This window comes from Dasypus novemcinctus, chromosome 3 (assembly GCF_030445035.2).
Source record: "Dasypus novemcinctus isolate mDasNov1 chromosome 3, mDasNov1.1.hap2, whole genome shotgun sequence".
Classification (NCBI taxonomy): domain Eukaryota; kingdom Metazoa; phylum Chordata; class Mammalia; order Cingulata; family Dasypodidae; genus Dasypus; species Dasypus novemcinctus.
The window spans coordinates 182,269,085-182,290,878 of record NC_080675.1 but is presented as its reverse complement, the minus strand read 5'-3'; the positions used below and the strand labels follow the sequence as shown (position 1 = coordinate 182,290,878).

The 21,794-nt window shown below is 35.6% G+C and overlaps 1 long non-coding RNA gene across 1 annotated transcript; it reads left to right on the top strand.

The window, feature by feature from the left end:
- Nucleotides 1-1,951: 1,951 nt before the first annotated feature.
- LOC139438740 (uncharacterized) lies at nt 1,952-21,754 on the top strand. Its single transcript, XR_011648507.1, has 4 exons — nt 1,952-10,171; nt 10,720-10,833; nt 12,004-12,100; nt 20,393-21,754. It is a non-coding gene; the product is annotated as an uncharacterized lncRNA (long non-coding RNA).
- The last annotated feature ends 40 nt before the right edge of the window (nt 21,755-21,794 follow it).

Here is a 21,794-nt window from a genome sequence, read left to right as displayed (position 1 = left end):
AGGTTTATTTTTTGATAATTTTCCTAATAATGTATCATCTATACTGATTTTCACTTAAGACAGTCCTTTTGGGAAAAAGCTAATAAAAATTTTCAGAGAACAGTAGATGTTTGAGAAAGCAATTTTGAAGAGAAGATGTGATCTCAATTATTAGTGTGTGTTGATTTCTTACATTGTGAATTCTAATTATCCTCTTGGGAGAAGGTTTACCTAGTTTGCATTCAAAGTTAATAAATTATGCATAACTTAGATTACTTTGCAAGCATGCATATGTTTTGCTTTATTTTTAAACATCCGTTTTTGGATCATGTTAAATCGTTCATGAACTGGCTATACCAATGTGTTTCTGGGTGTTGAGTTTTATAAATATCTATTTTCTTGGGAAATTTTAACATGTTATAACTTGCCTATAAATGCTCTGGTGGTTATGTTTGGGTCTTGAAATTTAGTGTTGTTTTCTAAAAGTGATTTTCAGTGGGACTACAGTTGTAATGAATTATCCATTTTTATTTACAAATTCAGTAAAATTAGCCACTTTAGTTGTGATCTCTCAAGCTTTGGAAATGCTGAAGAGTATAGATATTTTCAGAACTAGTCAGAATCATTCTCCATGCTGTACTAGCTGAAGAAGGAATCTGGACTTTTTTTTTTTTTTTTTAAGATTAATTTTTCATTTATTTCTCTCCCCTTCCTCCCCCCCGCCCCAAGTTGTCTGCTCTCTGTGTCTATTCACTGTGTTCTTCTGTGACTGATTCTAGCCTTATCAGCAGCATGGGAATCTGTGTTTCTTTTTGTTGCGTCATCTTGTTGTGTCAGCTCTCCATGTGTGCAGCGCCATTCTTGGGCAGGCTGCACTTTCTTTGCGCTGGGCGGCTCTCCTTATGGGGTGCACTCCTGTGGGGGACACCCCTGCATGGCAGGACACTCCTTGCTCATATCAGCACTGTGTGTGGGCCAGCTCCACACCGGTCAGGGAAGCCCGGATTTGAACTGCAGGACCTCCCATGTGGTAGGCGGACGCCCTATCCATTGGGCCAAGTTCGCTTCCCGGAATCTAGACTTAAAACAAGACTTCTTTTGTTTGGCTTGGACTGAATAGAATAAGAAATCATAGGGATTTTTAAAAAGCTGTGGATTATTATTTTTCTGAGAATAATTTACTGCAGTGTAATCAGGTTTTGTAGAGTGGCGGCAAATTTATACTTTCCATTTTGATTTATTTATTGCATGATGAGTAACCCGCTCTAGTAAGCCTGACTAGATAGATACCATGGCTTAGAATAATATTAGATAGGGTGTTTTCTCTATAAGTGTGTTATATATCCTCACTTAATGTTATTTATCTCATTCCTGAGAAATTGTTCAAGTTTCTCAGGGTTATAATGATGGACTTTCATAAAAGACTTACTGAATAGCACTTGTCATTTGTCTTAAGGTGATTATGTGGCAAGATTTGAAATGATGATTCCAAGAAACTATAGACTAGACTTTTCTGACTTTTACTCTGTACCTGGGGCTCTGTGTCCTTGTTTTATCTCCAAGGCTTAGCATAATAATTGACACTTGGTACACAAATACTTGCCACCAGCTTATCATAGATTTCACCCATGTACGTGTCATCTTGCAGCCTTTCTCTATCCCCAGCCTCCTTTAAGCCTATCATCCATTCTCTAGATCTCTGAGACATCTTGGTTTACTTATTTCATATCAGAGACGTCATGTAGTATTTGTCCTTCAATGCCTGGCTTGCTTCACTCAACATAAGGTTCTCAAGATCCGTCCATGTTATCACATGTGTTTGTAATGTATTCCTTATAACTGAGTAGTGCTCCATTGTATGTATATACCACTATCCATGTGGTGCAGTAGCGCACCAAAATGTATTCACCAAATGCAGTGAATGTCCCACAATGATGAAAGAAGTTTGTTGATGTGGGAGAAGTGGGGTGAGGGGGGTGGGGGGATATATGGGGACCTCTTATATTTATTTAATGTAACATTTAAAAAAAAAAGGGAGAGGAAAAAAAATAATTGACACTTGAAAGGCACTGAATGAATAGTTGATTTTGTTCTGTTGCTTTCTTGTTATCATAGTTATCAGTAGAATCTATACATGAATGAACAAAAAATACCAGGAATTTGTAAGTTTGTAAAAGAAAAATTTGGCCTCCATTTCCAACCTTTTGGAAGGATTTGGGTCAAGAGCAAGGACATTTTATTGTGCTACATTGCTGGAAGCAGGGAATTGAAGAAATTATCTTTTCTTGAACTCAAATATTTCATCAGTTAGAGAGGTACTTCAAGAGGTTGTCAAATTTCAGGATGGGACACTGGTGGAAAGAGAAAAGGGTGTTTCTTAAGATTGCCTTCTTTTAGTTGGATGCCTCCACATGTCTTAGACTAGCCCAATGGGAAAGAAATCTTAAATGGAAAACAAATTAAAATAAACCACAAAAATAATACAAAAAATATGTTCACTTGAACTTCTCCTTTGTGAAAATCCTTGGCAATTGAGAAGGTTTTACTGCTCTTTGAGGTTAACGCCAGCTTTATTTGTTAGTGTATAGCAGCAATTGGCCACATAAACACATGTGAAAATGCATCTTACAATTGGCAAAAATATATCCTTTACATATTATTGTGTTGGTTTCTGTAATGTTCATAAAGACCTTTACAACTCAGTGTAAAAGAGAAGACTGAACAATTGTTTTAAAAATGGGCAAATGCATTAACATAATTTGCATAAGAAAATACTTAATATTGAGTATCTCATACTCAATATTCAAAATGATGTTTTTGGATAGAAGTATGTTATATTTGACTCTGTTTTGCAGAGATGTAAAAGGTGATGACAGCTAGGAAGGAGGGAGCGATTCTTAGTAGGCATAGGTGGACTCTAGAAAGATGGATCAGAATTTTATCTAGAAACTTAGACATTTTATTTCATGACAGACCCTGTTCAGATTTAATTAGACCTCCCACCTGGTGTCCTTGATTTTACTGTCAGATTCTCTAGTTCATCTATTGGTTCAAACAGTTTACAGGGAAGATCTAATGAACCTCATCATATTCTCTTCATAAACTGGTAGTTAATATGTTTCAAGAGTGTTATAAATAAGTAATAAAGAAGAATGTAAAAATTATACATAAACTGTTAATATTTATCACAATAGAGTGTTTCCTACTTTTATCACTGAACAATTAGATTCATAAGTTTTGTGATATCCATTCTCATTTTCTGGGCCCCTAAGCATCTCCAAAAAATTGTACAGAAGAAAATATTGTGACTGTAACCCAGGTAGATTTAAGATAGAGGATTTTTTTCCTTTACAAAAGTAAGGAGAATGTAGCTTTACTGCCCTGTATTGATAAAATTGGTGGTGTTCAAATTCTTCTGACGCAGCCTGAGCACGTTTATTTCTGGACTGCTTTGGAAGTCTCAACGCTTCAGTCACCTTGAGGGCCTTTGGTCAAGGCCCTGCTTGGAGACACTCGCTAGACCTACTCTTCATTTTTTCCAACAGTATCAGGACAACATCTCCAGATTTCTTCTCGAAAATGCCATCTGTTCCATAGCCTGACAAATGCATAGAGTCTACAGAATTGAAAATGGTTTTTGACATAAAAAACTTAAAATAATTGAGCACTACTGGACAATCTCAAGTATACATAAGTGAACTCTGCAAAATAGAAACGGAAGAATTCAGCTAGAAACTTCAATCAGATATAAAAGCCTGGACAGCATGTTGTATATATACTATCCTCAACTTAAGTTGAACTTCATTCTGCTTTTCTGATTAATACATTTCATTGAATGATCGATGGATTGAAAAAGAGACCAAGAATATTTTTTTTATATCCTTGGAGTCCCACTAGCCTTTGAAAGATTTACGAGTAAAAGCCCTTCATATGTAACACTTGTATGCACATGTAATAAGTATGGTTCTCTTAGGCTTTTTATTTCCTGCCAGCATTTAAAAACAACTCTAAGTCTTCATTATTACTGCTTCATTATTAACTTATCTTATGGACGTATTTATCTTGCAATTTGTTAAAATATTTGGGGAGATTCTTTTTAAATTGAAATAGAAATACTAACTACTCATTGAATGAGGAATATATATAGTGTTCCATTGGATGTTAAGAGAGAGAATGAAATTAGCCATGGAAAATTAGACATGGAAAGTGTTCAATACATTAATGAGAAAAAAATTAATTTTAGTTATTCATGTGCATTTTGAAAATACTGCAGAAAGTAAGAATGTGTATGAAGTAACTAAAGCATATTATTGCTTTGTGAGTTTTTTGATATATTGAGATTGCCAAAATGGCAAATGATATTTTTTGTAAAATAAGATAGAATATATAATTTTAATAAGTGATGATAGATATAGAATCTTTAGAATCTCTCTGAGTAATGTGCATTAAAATATCCTTTGGGTTATTGCTGTGAGTTTTGGAGGGACTGTTCTGTATATAGCCATAAAGAAGAAATTTTATTCAGGCTAGGCTATGTATGGAGGTCTTGGATGCAGGCATTACTTTGTAAATGGCTTCTGTTAAAATGTATATGGCCCAAGATTTTCTTCTGATGATGGAACTTTTGCACAATATTCCAGTCTCTGCTTTCACTTTAATGTTTGGGGTTGGGTTGTAAACAAAATTGTTCTTTTATACAATCTTATCAAGCACAGAGATGGCTGAAATTTTGCGTTTCTCTTGCCATTTAAATTGTTAGGCTATCTATACTTTTGTTTGCTGGAAATATATGGATGTGTAGAAGATGGGGATTTTTTTGTGCTGGATACAGATGCGTATGTGCAGAGACTGTTCTTACATGTCCTCCAGTCATTAGTCTGAGCTCAGATGTTGTGGATCTGCATTTCGTTTTTGTAAATACCCTAATTTATACAAAGGTAGACTTTTTTCCTTTTGCAAGTGCAAATTGAAAATTGTAAAATTGCCTCTCCACAGTAATTTAATGGCTGATGGATATTGTTACACATTTCTGTTCATAATGTTAAATGTTAGATAATAGTTTCTCTTGAACATCTAATTTTCTGGATGTATAGACCTGACAATAAATACCTATTATTTATTAGGAAAGAACTTTCTGTTTGCAAAAAGATGTTAGATCTAGCTTATATAGGTACATTGGATCATTAACCTCAATTTTTAGGTTGTGGTATGTATATGTATGTAGTAGGAAGTGCTCTTATGGCATAATGTAGTGTATTTTATGTAATACTATACATATAGTACTAAGTCAGTATTTCTCTGACAAGGTGCAACTTGGTGAAAATACCATCGTAACTGTTGGCCTGTCTGTAGAAATTTTTGGTTTTCAGATGCTTGTGTATTCAAATAGACACAGGTTGTATATCTAGATCTCTACATAGGTTAGGGAAATTTTCATTTGACAGTGGAATTTGACTTAATGATGTAGTTGATCTTATTTTAAAACACTTCTTGTTGTATAGTGATTTAGGTAACTTACAAGTTTTTTGGGGGTAGAAATGGTATAATATGCCTGAGTTCATTAGGTTGCTGAGCGGTCACAGGGATGCTTTGTATTATGTATCTATCATAGATTTAGTTTTAGTGCATACATCTGCATGTTTTGTAAATGTAATAATAAACTATATGAAGTAAATTTTACCCCTGATTGTCAGACCCACATCTATGTTGTGATAAATAATTAGGTGGCTGAAGAGAAGATTTGTGAATATAATTGTTTTTGCTTTAAAATTTTAGTCCTACTTAAGGGAATTTCTGGCATAAACATATTTGTGTGTGGGTATGTGTGTATTGGTATGTATATACATGTGTCTATCACATATTATTGAGAGGTAAGATAAGCCTTATTTAGTGTGGCCATTTAAATTGCTATATTGCATCTATTTTGAATTTGTTTGCTGTATTACTGGATTGTATTGGTAACTTAGATGGTTTTGAGGAGTTTTAATTTTTGGGGGGTGTTTTGAGTTTTTTAAGTTAGATATTATTTGTCAACATAAGTAAATCACCACCATATATATGCATATTTGTATATTTTTTCTTCATGTAATTGTTGGCTTGTCCCTGCCAGTGTTCAGTGGGCTGTTTGAAGGTAGGACAGAGTATTTGACTGTTTTACGTATAGGACGAGTTTCTTATATACCATCTGAACTTTCTAGTTATGAAAAAATAAACTCCCTCCACCTCCACTCATGCACACACATATAGTAAATATCGTAATGGGAAACTATAGTGAAAAAGTTTATTTTTACCAATAGAAGGGTTAAATTATCCCTATAGGTGTTCATTTGGTGGCTATGTGTGGGATGGTAGAAAGTAATTAGATAATTGTGTATATTGTAGTAAGAATTTCTGTTTTTTTATACTGTGTGTCTTTCTAGATATACAGAAATTACTGTCTTATATTGTAAATATCTTTTACTTAAAATTACAGTTCAGAGGGGTTTTTTTTGCTTATAGAAATATAGGCTAAGGCTGGAATATTGACTGGAATTTGTAGATGATTATATGTAGTCATTTCTCTAAAACATCAGTTCTTTTTAGACATTGCTAATATGCATATATTTTTAAATATGAGAAACTTCATCAGTATAAATCCTTGGCTTTTTTACTGGATTCTAAGAAGGGATTAGATACATTGGATATTTGTGATCTTATGTCTATAATATACAATGCTCTTGCTTTGTACTTGGTTTATAGAAATTGCAGATACGTGTATGTTCTGTAAACCTGTTAAACTACAAATTTGAAATGTTTAACTTATGCAGACATTTAAGTTTAAGATGGCTGTTTGGGCTTAATAGCATAAGAGCACCATGTATGATGGCTCCTGGGGTTTATTAACATTTCAAATTTGTATGTATGTATTGTTGACATTTTTTTTTCTTTTGGTGATGGATTTTAGTTCATCTTTGTGTAGATTTCATTTGATTGCTATATCTGTTAACAGAAAATTTACATCAAAAATGAGTTGACAAAAAACCTTGGAAGCTATATTTTTATTTTTATATTTTTATATATATTGCCATGTATGGGAGGCAGTGATAATTAAAAAGTTTCCTGCCATACATTCATTTAGAAGAAAAATTAACATTGTAATCCTTAAATATTTTTATATGCAGTTTATGTGAAAATTCCTGCTTTTTAAAGGATGTGTAGATACATCTTATTTTCCAGGATGTGCTGAGGTTCACAATGTGATTGGCTTTTGTAAAGAACATTTTATGTAATCTCTAAATTATATGGTTCTCTGTTAATTTTTTGCATAGTGATAATCAAGACAACTTTGTAAATGATGAGCAATTAAGATTTAATTTTTAAGCATCTAGTATATCTAGATGTGTGGAATGGAATCGCACAAAGTATAATTTTGTATATTATTGTGTCATTGTAAATTTGTAGTTCTATTAGCTTTTGCAGTTGACTTGGGAATGAAACTGATTGCAGAAAAAAACTGGTCCCTGTAGCTACACAAAATTTATTACGTATTGTTAGGAGGAGAACATGACAAGATCATAGGCCATTCTCATATAGAAGGCTGCCATTGTATTAAGTTGGAATTATATTTTACTTTTAAAATTATACCTGCAAAAGCATTTAATTTTATATGGTAAACTCATTGTGGATGTACTGAAAGCCCAGATACAATAGGAGATACACACACACACATACACACACACACACCACACACAGAATGTTTGTGTTTGTGTATATATATGTATTTGCTGTTGACATTCAAAATACAAACAACTTTGTAATGATGTTCTATGCTACCTCTTGGAACTATATACAGTTCTTCTGTATGCGTTCCTTGATTGCATGACAATATTCAAGACAACCTTGTAAATAGGCCGGTAGAAGTTTTAAATTTTTAACATCTAGTATTTCTAGATGTTTTGAGTCTCAAAAAGTATAATTATGTAAATAGTTCATTGTAAAATTTCATGGTTTAATTATTTTCTGCAATTTTCTTAGCAATTTAATTGATAAAATGTGGGTTTTTTAAAACTGTATATTTTTTGGTGTCTGTTTATTACATTGTTACATGGAGAAAGTTAAAAGGTTTGTGTTTCAATCTGTGTTAAAATTTCAAAGAAAAATTTAGATTTTAACCATTGGTTAGTGTTCATATCTGTTAAAAAACTGCTGTCACTATATCATACTTCTTAAGTTGTATTAAAATGCTGATAGGCCATTCTGTAATTACATATTTTTATAACCACTATGGTAAATGTCTTTGTATAAAGGAAATTTTATTCTACATCTTTGAACTATAGTTTTGTATTTAATTTCACTGCATGACAACATTGTAAATAGCAGATAAATATGCCATTTTAAAAAAATGAGTATATACTTGGAGTCTCACAGGGTATAAATTTGTACATATTTCGTTATAGAATATCATTGTTACATTGACTTTTGTAAATGTTTTGGCAGTGTAGTAGATAATCTCTTAAGGCTGTAACATTTTGTTGTTGTGCAGTGTGTTGGGGGAGCGGGATAGGAGATCACTTCTGTGACTTCAGAATGTTATGTTTTCATGTCATAGAAAAGTTTAGATTGTAACCATTGGTCTGTGGTGCTGGGACATAGCTTTATCTTTAAAGATAGACAGATATGAGAAGGCAATTATCACTCTATATCAGAGTTACATTCACAGTTTGAAAACATTCAGATTGTTAACAATAATTATTTTCCTACACTATACCTATACATATATATGCACTTGACAGAGCTATGTATATATGTGTATACATATATACCCACACATAAAATTATTTTAGGAATGTAGATCTGATAATGCTTTTAAAAATGATTTGCATTTTATTTTTATTTGAAAATTATGTTAATAGTATTTTCTAATCTTACAAACATTTCTGGTACAGCCAAGTCTATGCTAAATTTTATATTAAAGAAATAAACAGGTCCATATAAAGCTTTAGTCTTTTTCCATATATATGAACAGAATTTCTGTGGTTATGAACATTTTTTGTTCTGTTTATAAAGTTGTTTCTTTGAGGTAGTTATAGACATACGTTATGTGATAATCGGACACAAATGCCAACAGTGTTCTATATCTCTGTTGCATATAAATTAAGAGAATTTCTTCTAAAGGTGTTATCCAGTATTAATTTAAAATACAAATCACTGTATCTTTTCCAACAGAATTTTGGCAATGACAATCAAAATTAAGGGCATGCATAATTTTTGAAGTGGCATAATTTCCTGCTGAGGTTTTATAGAAAATTTATTCAGAAGAAAGTATATTAGAGACTTCCATAATATACTTTTTCTATAATATACTATTCTATAATATGTATTTGTTATTACGTGTAACAAATATGTATAAGAACAAATAGTAACTTGTACATCTGAAATATCCATCAGTAAATATAAAAGGTAGAAATGATTGTAGTTCATTAACATAAACATAATCCAATCACTTAAAAAAAAGTTCTGGAATAGAAAAGTGGTAATAGTATTTTAAGTTCAAATTTAAAATGATGTTACTTTTGAAGCATCTCCTAATTGTCTTTGTTTACAAATATGTGTGCATGTTGCCTCTATTATTCTGATGAAATATTAATGGTAATTATTCCCAGGAAATGGAATTATCCTGGCATGATTTTGAAATTAAGTAATGCTTACTCCTCATTGTTACAATGGTGTGTGATTATTTTACCTTTCTCTGTAAAATTTTGGTACATGTTTGAATTTTCAAAGTGAAGCAGTGTATATCTTTATGCTGGTATATTGCTATATGAGGCAATATCAAATGACTATATGATATGTGAATAGAAAATGTCTGGAAGAATACATGGCATAAAGAAGTCGGAACACAGGAACTACTTCTGTTTTCTACATTTAAATTTTTAAAGTTACTTTAAAATGAACATTTAAACAACAACAGTGGGGATTATGAAGAGACAACAACCTGATTTTACTTCCCTTCATCCTTGACTTTCAGCATCTTGCGATTGCTGGCTCTTGTATTCAGCTTTGATTTCCCAGTGGCTATTAAGAATTCAGATTTTTTTTGTGTGTGAATGATCTTACAAAGAACCTGTGATTCAGAGACTAATGCAGCAGAGAGTAAAACATTGAAACAAAATGTATTGGACCATCCGAGGAAATAGACGATGGGATTTTTGAGGTAGGTACCAAAAGATTATATTTGGGTTGACAAACAGATGAGTATAAAGAAAATAGTCATTGAAAATTCTTATTTCCTGGAAACATTTAAAGATAAATTTTCCATAGTGATAGTGCCATATTTGTGAGTACTGAATAGATCAAGTTGTTGGATAAGAGTCTTTTGGGATAAGTTTTAAGTTACTCTTAATTAATTTCTGAATAAGGGGAGAATGGCTTGTCTCCTTCCTTCTACAATGGTTGAATCTTTCAAGTAAATATTTATAGTTTTATAAATTATTATATAAATTATAAATGAATTATATATAAATTATAAATATATAAAATTATAAATTATTCAAATTAGCAGGAGAAATTTTCAGTATTCTCAGCATTTGAAGTAAAGTTTATCTGAATAGGTGAGAATATGATACGGTTATTTCTCTGGCTAGTCAGATTTTCTGTTCGATGTTGCCTATGCCCAACCAGCCTGTAGTGATCCCAAATTGTTCTGTTACCATACCTCTTTTTGTATCTCACCTTTGCTATATTGTATATTGTGTTTTTCAGGGATCAGGACAAGAGACGGATGTTTGCAGATCACTTGAGAACTGCTGACAGCATCAGAAACATTCCCCCTTCAATGGAGTCCTTTGATTCATAAGTCTTAACCACAAACAACAGGTAAGAAGTTTCTAGATCAGTAAGTTCTATTTTGGGACGAGGCTTTTGCCTAGGATCAGGAAAATAATACTGATGCAGATATTGTTCTTACGGACGTTAAAATTATCAGCTTTGTCTATGAATTCATGATTTAGTCTTTATAAAAGCTATTTTGCCATAGTAAAGATGTGAAATACATGCAGAATGGAGAGGATATTTATTCCTTCAGTTAGTTTACTTATGGCATAGAGTAAAGTTTTTAAAAAAGTTTTCCTATTTTGGTGACTTTTGATGTAAATAGGCAAAAGATAAGAAATAAAGAATAAAAGGCATTATATATGAAATTCAGTCAATAGAGGGAAAGCACAAGAGAGTACAGCCCATATGGAATATTCTGAAACTGTAATGTGTAAAATCACAGAACCACTAAAGCTATGAAACTGTCTGAAATAATGAGAGGGGATAGTTGCTAAAGATATCAGTGTTTTGGCAAGTAGTGAATTCCAAGCTCTGAATGTATTCAGTATTTACTAAGTAGTTGTATATTTCTCATTTTTAGTACTTTTCCCATTATCCTTCTAAAGTTTGCTATTCATGTGTAGATAGAAGAATGATGACTTCTTGGAGTGTCTGTGCAACAGTTTTGATGGCCAGCTGGAATAATGGATTAAGATCTGATGCTTTCCCAAATTTCATTGTAGCCTTTATCTCTTTTTAGTATAGTTAACTATTTTCTTCTGGTCAAATTAATTGGACTAGTTTTGTTATTTTCATTGTAATATTTAGAGTTTAATATCCTAACACTTTTATGTACTATTTACATATTTACATTGTTTTGTTGCGTATGCAGAAATGCATGCAGGCTGCATGGAATACCACTACATACATAGTTGAAAATAGACACAAGCTGAAAATAGTGTTGGAGAATTCAGTCCATTCATTTTAGCAAAGTATATGAAGGAAGAGCACATCTGTATTAGCTTTTTCTTTTACCATTATGAATTGATTTGTATTTATAGTTTATTTAAATGGAGTCATGTGTGGTTTGTATTGCACAGTATTATTTAGTTCATGGTAGTGCAGTCATACAGTATTTGTCCTTTAGTGTTTGACTTGTTTCACTCAATATAACAGTGTCCTCCTTGTTCATCCACGTTATGATATGCTTTACAATTTCATTTCTTTTTACAGTTGAATAATCTTCCATTGTGTGAATACACCACAGTTTGTTCAGCCATTCATTGGTTGATGGACACCTGGGTTATTTCACTGCTTTCATTTATTCTGGGTATGTACCTAGTAGTGCTATTGCAGGGTCACATGGCAAAATCTATGTTCAACTTCTTTAGGTACTGCCAAACAGTCCTCCACAGTGGCTGTACCATTCTGCATTCCCACTAACAGTGAATAAGTGTTCCTGTCTCTCCACATCCTCTCCAATACTTGTAGTTCTCTGTCTTTTTAATAGTGGTCATTCTGATAGATGTGAAATGATACCTCATGGTAGTTTTGATTTGCATCTCCCTAATCATTAGGGAAACATTGAAGGTTTTTTTCATGTGTTTTTTGCCATTTGTATCTTCTTTGGACAAATGTCTGTTCAAGTCTTTTGCCCATTTTTTAATTGAGTCTTTTGTCTTTTTGTTGAGTTGTGACATTTCTATATATCACAGATTTTAAACCCTTATTGGATATGTAATTTCCAAATATTTTCTCCAGTTGAGTCAGCTGCCTTTTTACCCTTTTGATAAAGTCCTGTGAGGTACAAAAGTATTTAATTTTGAGGAGGTTCTATAGGCATTTAGGGCTATAAATTTCCTTCTCAAGACTGCTTTCTCTGTATTTTTTTTCTTCTTTATTTTCTTTTAAAGGTTACATTAAAAAAATATGAGGTACCCATATACCTCCCACCCCCCCCGTAAGTTTTGATAAGTTGTGTTCTCACTTTCATCATTTGTCTCAATATATTTACTGATTTCATTTGCAGTTTCTTCTTTGACCCACTGATATTTAGGAGTGTATTGTTTAGCCTCCACACATTTGTGAATTTACCTCTTTCCTGTCTATTTATTTGCAATTTCATTCCATTATGATCTGAGTAGATGCTTCGTATAATTTCAGTCTTTCTATATTTATTGAGAGCTGCATCATGCCCTAACATGTGGTCTATTCTTGAGAAGAATCCATGGGCACTTGAGAAGAATGAATTTGAATGCAGCATTCTGTATAAGTCTGTTAGGTCTAACTCATCATATTGCTCAAGCTCTCTGTTTCCTTGTTGATCTTCTGCCTAGTTCTGTCTAATGATATGAGTGGGATGTTAAGTCTCCAACAAATATTGTAGAAGTGTCTGTTTCTCCCTTCAGTATTCCAGAGTTTGTCTTATGTATTTTGGGGCACTCGTGTTAAGTGCATATATATTTATGACTGTTATATCTTTCTGGTGGATTGTCTCTTTTATTAGTATATAGTGGCCTTCTATATCTATAATTTTTTTGCATTTTAAGTCTATTTTGTCTGATATTAGTGTAACTACCCCTGCTCTTTTTTGGTTATGGTTTGTGTGGTATATCTTTTTGCAACCTTTCAATTTCAGCCAGTTAGTAGTCCTTGGTTCTAAGACGATGGTTCTAAGTCGAGTCTTTTGTAAGCAGCATATGATGGCTCATGTTTTGCATCCACTCTGTCAGTGTGTGTCTTTTGTGTTGTTTTTTTTTTTTTTTCAAGATTTATTTATGTCTCTCCTCTTCTCCCTGTTGTCTGCTCTCTGTGTCCTTTCACTGTATGTACTTCTGTGTCAGCTTGCATTATCCGGTGGCACTGGGAAACTGTGTCTCTTTACTGTTGCATCATCTTGCTGTGTCACCTCTTCTTGTGTGCGGCACCACTCCTGGGTGGGCTGTGTTTTTTTCACATGGGGCGGCTTTCCTTGTGGGGAGCACTCTTTGGTGCATGGGGCATCCCTACATGGGGGGGCACCCCTGAATGGCAAGGCACTCCTTGTGCACAGCAGCACTGTGTGTGGGCCAGCTCACCGCATGGATCAGGAGGCCCTGGGGATCAAACTCTGGACCCTCCATACGGTAGACAGATGCTCTATCATTTGAGCCACGTGTGCCTCCCAGCTTGTATCTTTTGATTGGGAAGTTCAATTCCTTCACAATCCAGTGATAATACTTTAACTGCATTATTTATTTTCACCATTTTATTGTTTGGTTTTCATATGTTATCTGTCTTTTTATTCTTTTGGTTATTCTTTCTGCTATTCTTTTATACTCTCCTCCAAAGCTCTTTTTCCTGTCTTTTTCTTTCAGACGCTAAAGCTTTCTTTAATATTTCCTGCAAAGGTGGATTCTTTTTTACAAACTCCCTAAGTTTCTGTTTGTTTGAATATTTTATGTTCACCTTCATATGTGAAGGACAATTTTGCTGGATAAAGAATTCTCAGCTAGTAGTTTTTCTCTTTCACTATCTTGATTGTGTCATACACTGTCTTCTCGCTTCCATGGTTTCTGGTTTCTGGTGAGAAATCCACACTAAGTCTTACCCTGGGCATCCCTTGTGTGTGATGGTTTGCTCCTCCCTTGCTGCTCTCAGAATTTTTTCTTTTTCTTTAACATTCTGAGGAATGTATGTATTGGAATAGGTCTGATTGAAGTACAGTGCGCTTCTTGGTTGTGTACGTTGATTTCTTTCATGAGAGTTGGGAAATTTTCAGCTACTACTGCCTCAAATACTCTTTTTGTCCCTTTTATTCTAGAACACCCATGACATGTATGCTGTTGTGTTTTGTGTTGTCATTCGACTTCCTGAGCTCCTGCTCAATTTTTTTCCATTCTTCCTCGCTCTGTTCTTTTCTTTCTTTAATTTCTTTGGTATTGCTTATTCTTTCCTCTGTCATTTCAAGTCTGTTCTTTTTTTTAAAGATTTATTTATTTATTTAATTCCCCCCCCTCCCCTGGTTGTCTCTTCTTGGTGTCCATTTGCTGTGTCTTGTTTCTTTGTCCGCTTCTGTTGTCGTCAGCGGCACGGGAAGTGTGGGCGGCGCCATTCCTGGGCAGGCTGCACTTTCTTTTCACGCTGGGCGGCTTTCCTCACGGGCGCACTCCTTGCGCGTGGGGCTCCCCCACGCGGGGGACACCCTTGCGTGGCGCGGCACTCCTTGCGCGCATCAGCACTGCGCATGGCCAGCTCCACACGGGTCAAGGAGGTCCGGGGTTTGAACCGCGGACCTCCCATGTGGTAGACGGACGCCCTAACCCCTGGGCCAAAGTCCGTTTCCCTCAAGTCTGTTCTTGTATTCCTCTAATCTGTTTTGTTTTGTTTTTAAGATATTATTTATTTCTCCACCCCCACCCCCATCCCCCTGTTTCTTGCATTTGCTGTGACTGTCTGTTGTTGCCGGCATGTGAGAGGGATGCACATAATCACTTGAGCCATCTCTGCTCTCTGCTTTGTTGTGTCTCTTGTTGCCGCGCCTGCCCATTATGTCACCTTGCTATCTTGCTCTTCTTCTTTAGGAGGCACCAGGAACTGCACCTGGGACCTCCCATGTGGTAGACACGAGTTCAGTTCCTTGAGCCACATCTGCTTCCCCTCCAGTGTGTTTAATTTTTATGTATTTTCATTTTTTTAATTGTCTTCTTTTTTAGAGATAAATAGATCACAAAAAAGGTTACATTAAAAAATATAAGAGGTTTCCATATACCCCACACCATCCCAACTCCTCCCACATCAACAACCTCTTTCATCATTGTGACACTTTCATTGCATTTGGTGAAATACATTTTGGAGCACTGCTGCACCTCCTGGATTACAGTTTACATTCTTTGCCCGGTCCACTCAGTGGGTTATGGCAGGATATATAATGTCCAGCATCTTTCCCTGCAATATCATTTAGGACAACTCCAAGTCCAGAAAATGCCCCCATACCACATCTCTTCTTCCCTTCTCTGCCCTTGGCAACTACCATGGCCACTGTCTCTGCATCAATGATACAATTTCTTCCATTGCTAGAGTCACAATAGTTCCATAGTAGAATACTAGTAATTTCACTCTAATCCATATTTTAATCCTGTGGACCCTGGGATGGTGATGTCCACTCTATCTCTAAATCGAGATGGGGCTTAGATCCCACATGGTTGATGGATGTGATTCTCCTGCTTGGAGTTGAAGGTATTCTTGGTTCCCTGGTATGGTGGTTGATCATCTTCACCTCCCTGTTAGCTGGTCTCCAGTTTATCATAGATTTCCTCTCCCCCGTAATTTCCTGTAAGCTCCAGCTCTCTGAGACAGCTTAGTTTGCTTATTTCATATCAGAGGAGTCACTTAGCATATGTCCTTCAGTGCCTGGCTAGCTTCACTCAACATAAGGTCAAGATTCATCCATGTCAATTCCTGTAATGGCTGTTAACAGGAAGGCAGTGTCACGTGAAACTTCCTAACCTCAACATCCGAAGCTCTAAGGAAGGGAATATTTCAAGTCAGATAGAATTATGTATCTGTATACCCTGATTCTTCTTTGGAATCTTCAGCCTTCAAGATCCCAGCATCATGACATCAGTTTCAACACAATTGATAGTCCTCATTTCACTGCTTTTGGTGCTGCCTGTTGTTGAAGCAGTAGAAGCCAGAGATGGAACTGCTGTCTTGTTAGGTGTGGTTCTCAGCATTACAGGCATCTGTGCTTGTTTGGGGGTATACGCCTGAAAGAGAAATGAACAAGTGTGACTTGGAAGGGCTTCCTAAATCAAACCTCATCCTGAGAACTTTTGTGCTATTGAGGTTAAAGCTAGGCTTTAGTGTCTGAAAGTTCCCATGAAACAGACAGTAAATGAGGTGGTAATTTCACACTGCTAAATGTTTTCCTATAAGTAAGAACAAATTGATGTATGTTATATAGGGAAAAATGTTTTCTTCACATCAAAGCACTGGAAGAAAGCAGATTAGAATTTGTATTTTCAGGTTGAAAAAGAGGTCAAATAAATAATATGATTGAAGTTTGCAATAAATAATCCATAGTTTCAGAAGTTCCAAAGCTCACAAAATAGTAAAAGGAAGCTCTTGCTTAGAATCCTAGGAAATTGCCATTGTTCGCTAGTCACTGCCTCCGGAATTGCTAAGGAGTCTTTTCTCCATATTTTAATAAGGTTTTTGTTTTCTCATCTCCAAAGTTAATAGTGTACTTAGATATTAAATTTAGTCAAAAATGGAAACCTTTATTTCTTTGAGGGGAAAAAATTAGAAAAATGTATACAGCGCATTTAATATTACAATGGAGAAAAATATTTAAGGTAAAAAAAATACTTTATATTGAACACTGAAATAGAGAAAAGATTAATATAGAAAAAGTATATTGATTAACCAACTAACATCCTTCGCTGAGAAGTACTATATTAAATATAAATTCATTATATTGTAAGTTTAAAAGATTCATCCATGTTATCCCATGTGTTTTGTACTGTATTCCTTCTTACAGCTGAGTAGTATTCTTATGTATATATATACCACATTTTGTTTATCCATTCATCTGTTGATGGGTATTTGGGTTGATTCCAACTTTCGACAATAGTGAATAGTGCTACTATGAACATTGGTGAGCATATACTGGTATATATTTGGTAACCATATATCTGATAGGACACTAATGTCCTGCATATATAAAGCACTCCTATATCTCAAAAATGAAAAGACAACCATCCCATTGATTGGTTTGTTCAGTTGATTAGCTTCTTTGTCTAGTCTCGGCGTTTATTTTGGTGCTGTTTGTGTGTGTGTATATGTTGTCTTTTCTTTGACACTTTTTTTTTTTATTCTATTCCTTATTGTCTGAGTTCCCTTGAAGGAAAAGATTATGGCCAGGGAAAGCAAAAGAGGTAGGAAAAGAAAAAGTATAAGGGTAGTACTGATAGTAAATGTGAGCAGAAGAACCATGAGAGACCTAGGAGAATATATATTAAACTCACGTGTGCTCTGTGGAGTTATAACATTAAAAAAGTGGAGTACCTACAACGAGATGGTAAACTGAATATGGATAAGAATATAGTATGAATTAAAAGGCCAGTATGATCAGGAGAGAGGGAAAGAGAAAAAAACAATAACAAAGAGTGAATAAAAGAAAACAGAACAGAGGTGTTAGAAATAAAGTCAGAAAAATTGGGAACTAAACAGAGAGGTCGGGGTAGTGGATGTGGCTCAGCTGATAGAGCATCTGCCTACCACATGGGAGGTCCAGGATTCAAACCCAGGGCCTCCTGACCTGTGTGGTGAGCTGGCCCACACGCAGTGCTGACGTGCTTTAAGGAGTGTCGTGTCACGCAGGGGTGTTGCCCGCCTAGGGGAGCCCCATGCACAAGGAGTGTGCCCCATATGGAGAACCACCCCATGCGAAAAAAGTGCAACCTGCCCAGGAGTGCTGACACAGCAAGATGATGCAAAAGAGACACAGATTACCAGTGCTGCTGAGAAGAACACAAGTGTGCACAGAAGAAGACACAGTGAATGGACACAGAGCAGACAACTGGGGTAGGGGGAGGGGAGAGAAATAAATAAAAAATAAATCTTAAAACAGATGGAATGTAATAGAAACAACAGAACATGGAAGATAGAAAGATGTAAAGGAAAGAGGATAGCATTAGTAGCCAAAATCAGTACACACAGAAAGGAGGAAATCAAGAATGAGGGAGCATAGCAAACAAGAAACACTTCTCTGCAGTGCCTAATAGAAAAAAAGAAAAAGGAAAAAAGGGCGGTGGGGGGATGAGGAAGGAAAGACAAGAAGACAAACAAGAGACCATACAAGGCCTCCAGCAAGGAGTCCTCTTTGTAGTTGAATAAATTGCTTAGGAGTCTATCCTTCCCCTTTTCTTCCTTCCTGACTTCTCTTTCTCCCAGGGCAGCAGGAAGGCCATGTGAGAACTCCCCTCTGAGATTCAAATGGGGAACTCTGGCAAACCAACCACCATGGAAAATAATGACTCTTAGTCTCTTTGAGAGAGAGCACCCACACCTTGCTGGGAACCCTAAATATGCTATTGGAAGCTTACCAAGCATGCCCCTTCTCTTGTGTTGCATAGGACTAGTTAATTGCCTGACTTCACCTTTTCCCAGTCCAGTTTTCCCTATCCTAGGGCATTTCGGTAAATTGGGCTTGCTCAGCAGAGTCCTCTTTCCTCTCTTACTAGCTTCTCCCTAAGCCAGCTGGCATGGTCCTCCAAGCTCCGAAAAGAAAAGGGGGAGGGGGCAGATGAGACGATTGAACCTGTACTCCTTGGGTACCTTTGCACTCCTCACTAGAACTCTCCCACTCTTGGAGTTTGTCTGAGACAGGTTAGGGAAGTGCCGAGATTCTGGAGTTGGGTTCAGGGAACACGGGCTTGGGGGAACGTGGGCTCTGGAAATGCGGGTTTGGGGAACCAAGGGGCTTGGGAATGCCACTGTGTGACTGGCCAGTGTTCAGGGAGTGCTGTGGCTAGTAGCCCTATGGGAAGTGTTTAGCCTTCTGGCTCAAGTGCCAGAAATCCATGGTTTTACTTTGAGCAAGCACTCCTTTTGTTGCACTCTTCAGATGGATGTCCAGAAACGTGCTTTGTGGGTTCCCAAACAGTTCACTCAGGCAGGGTTCTGTCCCCATTCGCCCAGTGTTTTGCAGGAAAGATGACGAGGGTGCACTCACTCGAGACAATCTTTCCCCACCTCCTCTCTAATGTGTTTTTATTCTCGCCTATTGTGTCTTTTGTTTGCATGAGCTCCATTACTTTTCTATTCAGGGTTTCTAATTCTTTGTGATTGCTCAGTGTCTTGGTGTTATCTCCTTAGCCATATTGTCTTTCAATTCATTAATTTGATTTTGGAAATTTGTGTGCATCTCGTTAATTAGTTGTCTCAAATCCTGCGTCTCTTCTGGGGCTGTAATATAGTCCTTTTGGACATGTCTTACATTTACTTCATATGGCTCCTAATTTTTTGTTGATGTCTAGGCATCAGTTTAGGATGGTAGTTTACTTGGATGCTTGTTCAATTTCTTTCTTTCATAGGGATTTAGTGGCGGGAGGCTGTGTGTTACTGCTGTTTTTGATTCTTGGTTCAACAGTTTTGCCATTACAATTCTTTTCCCTTGTCCCCCTCTCTTCTGGGCAGTGTCCTAGTGTCCTAAACCCTAGTAGATTTTCTTCCAGGCCATTTTAGCCTGTTCTCTTGCTATTTTTGGGGGCGAGAAGTCCCATGTCTTTCTAGTCCACCATCTTCCTAGAAGTGGTTTTATTCTTTCTGATCTCTGCTCTTCAGGTTTACCTTTGATTGATTTAATGAACTATTTGATATACTTCTTGTAGGCTTCTTTCGTGAAGTTGGTTTCTGGCAAGTGATGGTTCATGACAATATCAGCACCCCATGATCTGTATTAGCTTTCTTTTTAGTTTTCTTACCTTTAGAAAAATTCCAGAAGGAATTTTACACCACCTGCTATTTCTTCATAATATATCGAATGTTACATTTCATTTTACACAAAGTTTATTAGCCCTCACATATCTCAAAAGGTGTGCATCTCATCTTTTTGCAATTTCCGCTTATTTCCTCTCAGGTGTACACCACATAGGAAGATGTTACTGCTTCTGCCACCACCTTTGCCAGAACTAAGATACGGCTTTCCTGAGGCTTGGAGTGAATAGAAAAACTGGACTGAAAAATGAAAAAGTGCATGTTTAGAAAGTGACCCAAGTGGTGTCATCATAAGAACTGCAGCTAGACATTTTGACTGCTTTCATTGCTGCCCTTGGACCAAGCCCCCGGCACCTGAAGGCGGAGCCACACAGCAGCTCAGGATGCTCAATGACTTCAGCTCAGCGGTGCCATGAATAGGAAGTGCATATATTCGTTGTTTTCATTTATCCCAGTAAAAACTGGACAGTCGTATAACTCGCCTTTTTCAATAATTTAGAAAATAGGATTTTGTGTAATTTTTTTTCTTCTAGAGTGCCTTTTCTCCTCCTAATTCTAGCCTCCGTATTATCTGTTCCTAATGGGGTTTTGTGCACCTTCTTTTGAGGGTATGTTTATAAACAATAAGCAAGTCTTTTCTGGGTGACCAAAATTTGATTTTCCCTTAAATAATTTCTCGAGACCCTTGTTCTGTTTTGGGTATACAGCTCTAATATATGGATATATGATTTATTATCTACCTGTGATTATGATACAGATGTCCATAATTTGTTTATACCTTTTTCAATAGATCTTCATACTAGCTTCTAATTTTCTGTGAAATGTGCATACTTGTATATAAATTACTTTGAATTTGTCCAACTGCTTTATTGGAAAAATTACCACGAATTAAAATAGCCAGGTCAAAGCATAAGCAAAATTTTTACATTTTGAGTGAAAATTCAGAATTCTCCCTGAATATGTAAGGTATTCCTCATCAGTCTTTTTCCCAGTGTTTGTGAATGAGAGTTTCCTGTTTCCTACAACTGTAAAAATATTATGTATCAGTATTTTTAATCTTTGACAATGTAATATTACGAATAACTTTGAGCTCGATCATTATCACATCATTTGTATTACATTTTCCTTTTTGTCCTCATTTTTCTTAAAATGTTTTCATTTCTGATGAAATATTAGTCACTTTGTTATTATTTCTAAGTGCATATTTATGATTAACCAGATCAGTCTTCTGATTTTCATGCAATGCACATGAAATGCCATCTTTTATTCCCATTTAATTCATTCTGCTGTTTTATTTTTGGTTGTACAAAGGTTATGTATTCAAATATAACAGTTTCCTGTTTCATAGCTTTTGAATTTTGTGTTCTTTTTAAAAGCATTTAATTATTAACATACATGTATTTCTCTGTATTTTCCACTTCCTGTGAGTTATTTTTGTTATTTTTTATGCATATACTATTACTTCAATTTCAAAGCATTAAAATTTCAAAATTACTCACCTGCAGATGGGCAGTTACCACTTTTTTACCATAATCAGAAAATTC